The 9366-nt window shown below is 45.8% G+C and overlaps 1 long non-coding RNA gene across 1 annotated transcript in view; it reads left to right on the forward strand.

Annotated features, from left to right (window-relative positions):
- The window catches only part of LOC147914005 (uncharacterized), a 33604-nt gene extending 28405 nt beyond the window's left edge, over positions 1-5199 (forward strand). The window contains exon 5 of the long non-coding RNA XR_015555974.1: positions 1390-5199. This is a non-coding gene — a long non-coding RNA (uncharacterized LOC147914005). The remainder of the gene's footprint in view (positions 1-1389) is intronic.
- Positions 5200-9366: the final 4167 nt, after the last annotated feature.

Below are 9366 nucleotides of genomic sequence, written 5' to 3' on the forward strand. Positions count from 1 at the left end.
GAGTGGAGAGATTGGGTGTTAAATGGAGAAAGACATGGGGCCAAAGAGGTTTGTTGTTTTAAGTTGAAAGATACTAGAATATGTTTGTTTGCTAACAAACAAAATGACATGAATAATGGGAGAGATTGAGATGCAAAAGAGGGAGGGGATAGTTGCAGGAGTCAGTCCTTGAGAAGGTGAGGAGTAGGATGCAGGGCACAATTGAAGGAGGTGGCCTTGGATAGGGACAGGGATACATCACCCATAATAGTAACAGGGTAGGCCTCCAGTGGGTACTAGATGACTTTACCTCTCTGCCTACATTTCTCAGAAAAGAAGAGAGATATACCAGGCCTAAATGGGGCCATCAGATTCCCTCACCCTGGAATTTGGACTAGGGATTAAGAGACAGAGGTTCATCTGAGAATGTCTCTTGAATGGTGGTTTGAACCTAGGAGCTAGGGAGTGGCCACTTTCTATCTACCATGTGTTCAGAGAGGTGGGGAGAGTATGAAGCAGGTGCTTGCAAAGATGAGAAATGAGACAGATTCCTGGTGACTCTGCAAATCCAGGGTCCAGGAAAGAGTCTTATCTATGATATGGAGCACTGCCTGATTGATAATGCAATTAGCCTCAGTCCAGATACCCCAGAAGGCATCCTTGATTTTAGCCAGCCTTTAGCAGAGAGCTACTCTGCCATGTGACCCAGGCCCTTTTCTAGAACTGTGCCATGGATCTTGTACAAAAATGTTCCTTCCAGTGCCATTCCACTAGTGGAAAAACTGGATGCAAGAAAATGTGAAGCCAGAGGCCGGCCGGATGGCACAGTGGTTAAGTGCGCGCTCTCTGCTGTGGCAGCCGGGGGTTCACAGGTTGGGATCCTGGGCGCGCGTACCAATGCACCACTTGTCAAGCCATACTGTAGCGGCGTCCCATATAAAGTAGAGGAAGATGGGCACAGATGTTAGCCCAGGGACAATCTTCCTCAGCAAAAAAGAGGAGGATTGGCATCGGATATTAGCTCAGGGCTGATCTTCCTCACACACACACACACACACACACACACACACACACACACACAAAATGCTAAAAAGAAAATATGAAGCCATAAGAAACAACTCAGATAAATGTGATCTATTCTTTCAATGAATAGTATCTAGCCATTCAAATTGATTAGGAGGAAGACTAGATAGAAACACAAAGCAAAATAGGATGCTGATTTTAATGCAGATTATTATGGCATTGTAAAAAATGCATTTTAGAAAGATGGGGGAAAATAAACCAAAATGGTAATAGTAAGAATGTGTTAGGTTAATGGGGTCACGTGTGTTTTCCCCTTATTTTCTCTATTTTATTTCTAAAATGTGGCTATTTTATGTAGACAATTTAAAAAACTTCTCTTTCCTAAAGCTTCCACCTGAGCAGTTTGGATAGTTTCTGAGAGGCCGTAAAAGGAAGGAAGGAGTCAGCTGAAGAATTGGGACCAGAGAAGGCCGTCAAAGGGAGTGGTTGTTCGCATCAAAGAAGACACCTACCTGCTGGCTGGGGACATGAATTACAGTCCCTCAACAAAACCCAAGAGGAGAACTGGGTGACCACTTAAGCACAATCAGATCTTGCAGCCTGTTCCCATTGCAGAAATACTGTCATGAAATCTCTGTGAAATGGACGAAAAGGCTGGGCCGTGTCCTCCCAGTGAGCACAGGTGGCTGGCTCCGGGCCAGGCGCTGCCCTCCCTTGTCCCCTCCCGGTCCATTCTCTAGAGCACCTCGCCCTTCCTCAACAACTCTCCTCCTAAAATCTCCAAAGGTTTTATTAGGAACCACACCGCGCACTGACCCTGAACTTCATCTTTGCTAAGTGCCTCCAAATTACCTTAATGAGGATTCCCCTCCACCCGCCGGGAGGTCAGCTCATGGCTGTCCTGTGACTCTTCTTTCCAGGTGAGGTACAACAGGTCACTAAGTGCCTTGCTCAGACACCCCCTGGGAGAAGACCTGGAACAGGAACTTTGTGTTCCTGGGCTCACAACGCTTCTTAGCTCGCTGAGCCCAGCCGACGCCTCAGGCCAGTGAGAACTGAAAAGAGGGCATGGTGAAGGGGAATGAGGACTTGTGCTCCCAGCTCTGCCGTGAGCGAGCAGCCATGTTCCCGTGCACCACTCACTCTCTGAGCTTCCTATTATTACAAATCCGTCAAACCATATGTATTCCTCCAGCTTAATCTTCTAGCCTGTACCAACAGAGGCCAAGGAAGAATGGACTGCTATGGGTTTAAGTTCATCAAAGTAATGAATCCACCCCAGAGGCTAAAATAGAAATTAGCTATCGGCTTTGTGTTTGTGGGTAGTAATTAGCTAAGGCAGATAGAAGCATGTTAGCAATAAGTTCTCCCCAGAGAGCAAAGGAATGTGAGAATAATGTGAGGGGAGACACCCACCCATAGAGGACCAGAGCTAGTTATCAAAGAAACAGAAATTACTTACTTTACAGCAAATATTAATATTTACTGAGTGGCTACTACATGCAGGCCCTGTGCTAGGTGGTAAGCAAAGCTGAAACAGTCGGATGGTCAGCTACTTACAGTCAGGGACCACTGGGGATGCTGGCCAGGTGGGCTGATGCCCTAGTGTAGTCCCAGGGGAGGGTTTGGACTAGTCTGGGTGGTTCCCTGGCAAGTCCATGTACAGGCAGAAGGCAGGTGCAGAAGTCGCGTCCATGGAGGGGTTCCAGGAATCACACACACCAGTGGGTATAGGGCAGAGAAGCCAAAGGAGTTCCCTGGGCCTCATCACCTCCTACTCAGCTGTCAGGTCTCTGCTTCAACACCATTTCCTCCCAAAAGCCTCCCTGACTCCCAGGACTCTACATTCCCCCATTACGTACTCAGATCCTAGTTGTAGCATTCGTGAGGGTGATTGTTTGAATAATGGTTGGTTTCCATGAACATAAGGATGCGGTCTCTTTATGGTCACCATTGTGCCCTCAGCCTGGCACTAGTAGGTTCTTCATAAATATTCAGTGAGCTAATGTCCTTCATAGCACTCACCACATGGTAAGGATGTAAGTGCTTAGGGAACTATTTCTCGACTGTCTTCTACATTGCTAAAATTTAAGTCCCAAGCACAGGAATCTCCTGTATCTTGCTCTCCACCACATACATCCCCAGCGTTAGCACAATGCCTGCACACGGCAGCACCCAATATTAGTGGCAGGAATAAATAATAAATGAATAAACAAACATGAATAAAGGTCCACAGATCTAGAAATGGGTAGGAAAAGGAAGACGACTTTGAGAGGATAGGAGACAAATATGCCCAAGAATGGAGCCAGATGAGCAGGAAGTGAGAAAGCCCAGGATTTCTGACTGAGTGGACTTGGGCAGGTTCTCCTTCCCAGGTGCTGAGTGGGTTGTGTGTGGTTAAGGGAACAGGGAGAAATGGTTTATCACCTGCAAGATCCCATTCCACGTATAAGAGTGGACCTAGCCTCTTGACTGGGAGCTTTGGTGTATCTTGCTGAATGCTTGAAGCACCAAGGCCTGACTATGGGATGTTGTCAGCTTCGCCTCTGGTAGGCAGAGACCTGAACGTGCATCATTCTAGCTTCTGCTAGAACTTCCAGTTCTTCTTCTTCCCAGGTGTGAGTGCAGAAAGGCTCAGGGAAGGTTTCAGAAACGTGAGTGAGCCTGCAATCCACAACAGGGTGACTATGGAGGGATGTGGGCCATCTGACAAGGTGCTCGAGGTATCTCTCATCTCTCTCTTTGCAATCATGCCTCTCCCTGGATCACTAGACATACTTGCCAGAGTTGGCTGCTAAGGCAAAGACTCTCCTGGAAGTCAAGAAGCTGCAGAGATAGTGTGAAGATTCAGGAAGTATAAACCAAGTTCCAGATGGGAATTGCTGGAACAGTCTTCTCTTTCTGGGCCGCCTCCTCCTCCCCTCACTACCGTCTTAAAACTTGTTTTTATGGGCTATTTTTTATGAAATTCCTTCTTATCCCAACTTCTGCTTCCTATTTCCTGGTCGCTAAAAAGGAAGGGAGAGCACTGACTTTTTAAAGCAGCTGCCCAGTCCCCATCCCAACACACACACACACACAAACACACACACACAACTGGAAAACACTTTATCCATTTTTAGCAGATGAAAAGGGAAAGCAGAATGCAGGCTTTTGCGATGATCTACCTTATCGCCTGGTCAGTCCTTTTGGGATGAGGACAGATAGATTTGACAATAGTGCCTCATATTTTAAGTGGGCTGCACTGTGATTGACTCATTCTTGCTACAGAAACAAAGCTTTTGTCACTAATATTTTGTAGGGCTCCTTGGAGGGTACAGGTGGCATGTCCTGTACACAGCTTGTCTAGAGTAGTTTTTTATTTATTTGTGCTAATTTTACCAGTCTTTGAAGAGACAAACCAAAAATTTTCCTTTTGTGTGTGTGCATATATGTGTGATTATTCTTCTGTTTAGTACTTTAGTCCAATTCACCCAAGAAAATGGTCTAGATACATTTGCTTTGTTTATTAGTTCAAGCATCACAAATGTTGGATGTCTGTAAGTTGCTCTGAGTCGATTTAATCCATTGTGTGATTTGGTCTTAGTCATAATAACAACACCAAAAAGCACAGACTACACAAATTCTTTAGTATTTTATAGAAGCAAGTAGTTTATACGTTCATTCAAATAAAATGTTCATGGTCATGCTTTTATTTAAATAGAAGGATATATAAAATGCTGTTTCCAGGCAGACTGGTCCCCAAACTTGTAACTCTTTAAAATGATCTCATTCTGCTAATAAATGGAACCCAGCATATGTATTTACACACTGGAGGTGGTACACAGTGGTGGGTGTGACCCAGACTGAGAGCCAACAGACTCACATTATGATCCTGAACTGCCACTCACCTGCCATCTGTGTGAGCGTGGGTCAGACACTTTGCCTTTCTGGGTCACTTTTTCCTTCTGTGGCATGGACTTGATGGCTTCTAAGGCTCCCTTTAGTTCTGAAATGTCATAATACTTAGAATAAGGAAGAAATTTAGAATCATCTAGTCCAGGGGCCAAACCTGGCCCACTGCCTGATTTTGTACATCCTGCAAGCCAGAAATTTGATATTTTTCCATGGTTGGTAAAAAAATAATATTTCATGAAAGGTGAAAATTATATGAAATTTAAATTTCAGTGTCCATAAATAAAGTTTTATTGGAACACAGTTGTGCTCACTTGTCTATGTATTGTCCATGGCTGCTTTCACACTGCAATGGCAGAGCTGAGCAGCTGCCATGACACCGTATGGCCCACAAACCTAAAATACTTACTATCTGGCCCTTTACAGAGAAAGGTTGCTAGCCCTAATCTAATCCAACTGCTTGACAGGTGAAGAAATTAAAGCTCAGAGTGAACTGACTTGGCCAAGTCCTGGTTCAAAAAGACAAAGCACAGTTATAGAAAGAAAGATGCAAATGGCCATTTTGAAGCATCCAAAGGGACGAAAACAATTAACAATAAGCAAAAGATTAGGGATGCAAAAGTCATTTCTTTCTCAAATGGCAAAGGATAATGTGTTATATAAGAGATAAGACAAAGAAAATTATGAAACCCTTGGAGCACCCTGCATTCATTTGTGTGAAGAACTGATATTTTCTTAATCTGGGATCAAATGATGATGGATTGATGAGGAGGATTTGGGAAGTGGGCAGATTACATCAGAAATGGCTCGAGATTCTTCATGCTGATAAGACTCCAGGAAACTCACACCCAGATTCGCTGCAGGAAACGGAGGTGCACATTAGAAACGCTTTAGTGGGCCTTTTCAAAGGTGTAGGAGGTCTGGAAGGGGTGAGGCAGTACTGTGACTGGGGAAAGAAGCCTGGAACAGGTTAGGACTTTCAGTCAAATGGAGGTCTAGCATTGGAAAATCTCAAAGCCCTCCGCGACACAGAGGTTCAACGTAGTTTAGTCAGCATTCTTCTGGGAGGTTGGCGCTTTCTAGTGATAGGGCTCACGTCCCAGCAGGATGGTAAAGAGGAGCAAAATAAGTGTGGAGTTGGCACCATATCGATTTCAGGAAGGATTAGACAAATTTCCCTGTGTTTGGGCTAAGCTCATCATCCTTCCATTCACACAGGAGGACTGCCCTTGCCTGGGAAATCACTGGTGGTGCACCATTCAAGCCCAGGCAGAAATAGGGGAGAGATCTGGACTCTTGTGCCCCAAGATCTGTACTGTTGGCAGTCAACCAGGTGCCAAACGTTACTCCTGCGGGAAGGTCCCTAAGCAATTAAAATACAAAATTGAACTTGCTGCATAGATAGGATTTACCCTGGAAATTCAGATTATTGGCAACACACAGTATGTGTACCCCCGGGTCAGTGAGAGTTGGAAGGGTACTCTCCAAGTGTAACTCAGTGATTAGTGGCATGAGCTTGCCAGTTAGGCTGCCCAGGGTTGCATCCAAAATCTGCTACTTGAGTCCCCAGGTAACCTCGGGCAAGTTACTGAACCTCTCAAGCCTCACTGTCTTCTTCTGTAATCATAACAATATTTTAAAAAGAATGATAATAATGGTACCTACATGTGGGCTGCTGTGAGTATTTAAATGAGATTATTGATAGAAAGTGCCTGAGAGAGCTGAGTATTAGTCAATGCTCATTAAATGCCCCTGCTTGCTGTTGGCTGCGTTGGATAGCACATGAACTAAGCATATGAAAGTGGATTGGGGTGCAAACAGTTCTGGGTTGGAGTTCCAGCTTCACCACTGAGTGGCCTTGTAACCATGAGCAAACGACTTCAACTCTTTGAGCTTTAGTTTTCTTATATGTAAAATAGTGATAATAATAGTACTTACCTCAGGGGGCTCTTGTGAGCATTTAGCGAGAAAATATACTTAAAGTGCTTGGAGAGTTTCCAGCACTTAGCTATTATTATTATTGTTGTTGTTGTTATCATCATCATCATCATTATCATTATTATTCATTGGTTCCCTAATACCCAAAAATCTTCTGAAGACAGGCTGAAACACAGTAAGCACAGCGAGATGCATACTTGGCACGCAGAAGATAAAGAATTTCCACACAAATGATTTGATCAGATGGCGGTAAAAATGGGTTTGGGTTGCCGTGAAATTCCTCCGATAAGCTAGAGACAAGGCCCAGGCTCAAAGAGGATTGTGGAGGCTGATCCCCGTGGCGTCCCCCATGGGCCAGGGTCTCCTCCTGCCCCAAAGGCCGCCGTGTTGAGCCCAGAAGGCAGCATGTGTTCTGGCTGCCTGGATTCTCACCTCCAGAATCACTGGGATTCTTGCTTCTTGTTTTCCCACCTCCTTTCTGCTAAATTCTGTTATTCTTGTTTCCTGTCAGGCTTCTCAACATTTGGAACATGCGGCTACAACCACCAGGTAAAATTTAAACACCTGTCTCATCCCCTTTATCAGCAAGAAGACAGAAATGACGGCCTCTGAAGAGGAATAGGCTCTTTAATATCTGGCCCAATCTCTTCTAAATTGGCAGAGCTGGACTCCTTTTCCTACCATTAACAGATTTGTTTGCTTATCTGACATTCCCCAGATTAAATTACCGCTTCCACAGTGATGGGCTTGACAAACCTGCTTTTCCTATTACTCGCTACCCACATCCTTTCGCTTCTGCTAACTCCTTCACAACGAACAGAAGGGAGCCTATCTGCTGGGATCAGGAATTACAAGAACATGTGTTATAGATATCAGTGGTGTATTGTTTAGCATACATTGTGCTAAGGACGAGGTGTTGCTTCCGCTCAATTTCTTAAGAACTGAGGGTCTCTTCTCCCAAATAAACCAGATTGGAAGGTTTGGCTTTCCTCCTGCTTTCCCATGTGCCCATACGGCTGGGCAATTGGGGAATAAGTAACGCCTGTAACTCAAGCCCTGTATTCATAGGTTCTTTCCTATGAACCTATGGGGTCCATGGGATCACTTCCTCCAACCTTTTCAGTTACTGATGAGGAAGTCAAGAAGTATGGTGACAGCTGGATTCTAGCAGAGCCCAGACAGGACCCCAGGTGTCCTGACTCTCAGGCCACCATTCCTTCTTCCTTATAGCTCTTGTTGCCTTCCATGTTCATGGCTGGAATGGATTCTCCTTGGTGCCTTCAGAAGATTGTTCTATACAGCCAGGACTCATTTGGGGTGAGCCCAACCTGCCTTCTTACGCTTAGGTCCTGGCTAATGTTTGATCTTCTCTCTGCATGCCCTCCTCTGCAGACCTAAAGATTGTCCCTAGTGGCTTGTGGTCAGGACAGATGCTTATTTGGAGTGAGGAATTGGGCTGCCTGAATTGGACTGGAAGAAGGTTTTGTAGTATGGAAGGTGAATTCTCTGCATGTTCTATCAGCTTGGGTAGGGCCCAGAACCCCAGTCCCAGTAGGAGGCTGACTCTGAGCCCTTAGTTTGGGGCCCACCTGCTGCCCCCCTCTCCAGCAGCCAGAGCCCTGCAAGGCCTGTCTGAGGGCTGCCCACATGACTTTTACTCATGGTTGTGGAAGGCTGACTCAAGGGGTGAACATCAGGGTTGTGTCCCAAGAAACACTGATATTGGGCTGGAATGGTGTGTATAAAGTAAGTGGCTAAGACAGGAGCCCTGAGGGGAATGTTGGGAATCAAGGTACAAAACGGTGTCAGAAAACCAGACAAGAGCTCCTGGAGAACGTTTGTGTGAGCAAGACTGTCCCATCTCGGCGGAGACAACCTGGGCATCTGACTTCACCTTCCCTACGGTTCTTTGAGGGAGATGTTATTCTCCCCATCGTAAAGGCCAGGAAACTGAGATTTGGAGAAATTATTTGCCGAAGTCACAAAGCTAGTAAGCGTCAGAGTCAAGACTGGGACCCAGGTCTTCTGACTCCAAAGCTCATGCCCTGTCCAGCTCACCATGCTGCCTGTTAGAAAAGTCCATCCACATTCACCAGAGAGCTCTGATTGCCATATGTGGTGTGGCATTCTGTAATCATCCAGTCAAACATGCGATCCTAGGACTGGATAGGTGTCACTGATCATCCAGTCCAACTCTAAATACAGTGATTTCCTTTGCCTCAGTGGTTCTCAAATCATGCCTTGAAGAGAGGTCTCAGGGACTTCAGTGGGGACAGAGAAGGAGGATGGGCACAGGCCACCTGCTGTCTGCACCCATTCTGCAATCCTCCCGCGACCATTCCTTCCACCGGAGCTGCTCCATTGCTGTGGGTTGGGACCACTTGTTTGAAAAGGGTTTCCACATCCTCTGTTCTTCCAGGGGCTCCAGCTTTTGGTTCAACACCTTGTGTGAGAGGGAACTCAGAAAGCAGGTGGGCTCCAGGGGCCTCTAGAGCTAAGCAGATGAAGACGTCTGGGTGGTGCCCACGAAAT

The sequence above is a fragment of the Ceratotherium simum genome, chromosome 23 (genome assembly GCF_057802395.1).
Source record: "Ceratotherium simum simum isolate JZ-2026a chromosome 23, ASM5780239v1, whole genome shotgun sequence".
NCBI classification, from domain to species: Eukaryota; Metazoa; Chordata; class Mammalia; order Perissodactyla; family Rhinocerotidae; genus Ceratotherium; species Ceratotherium simum.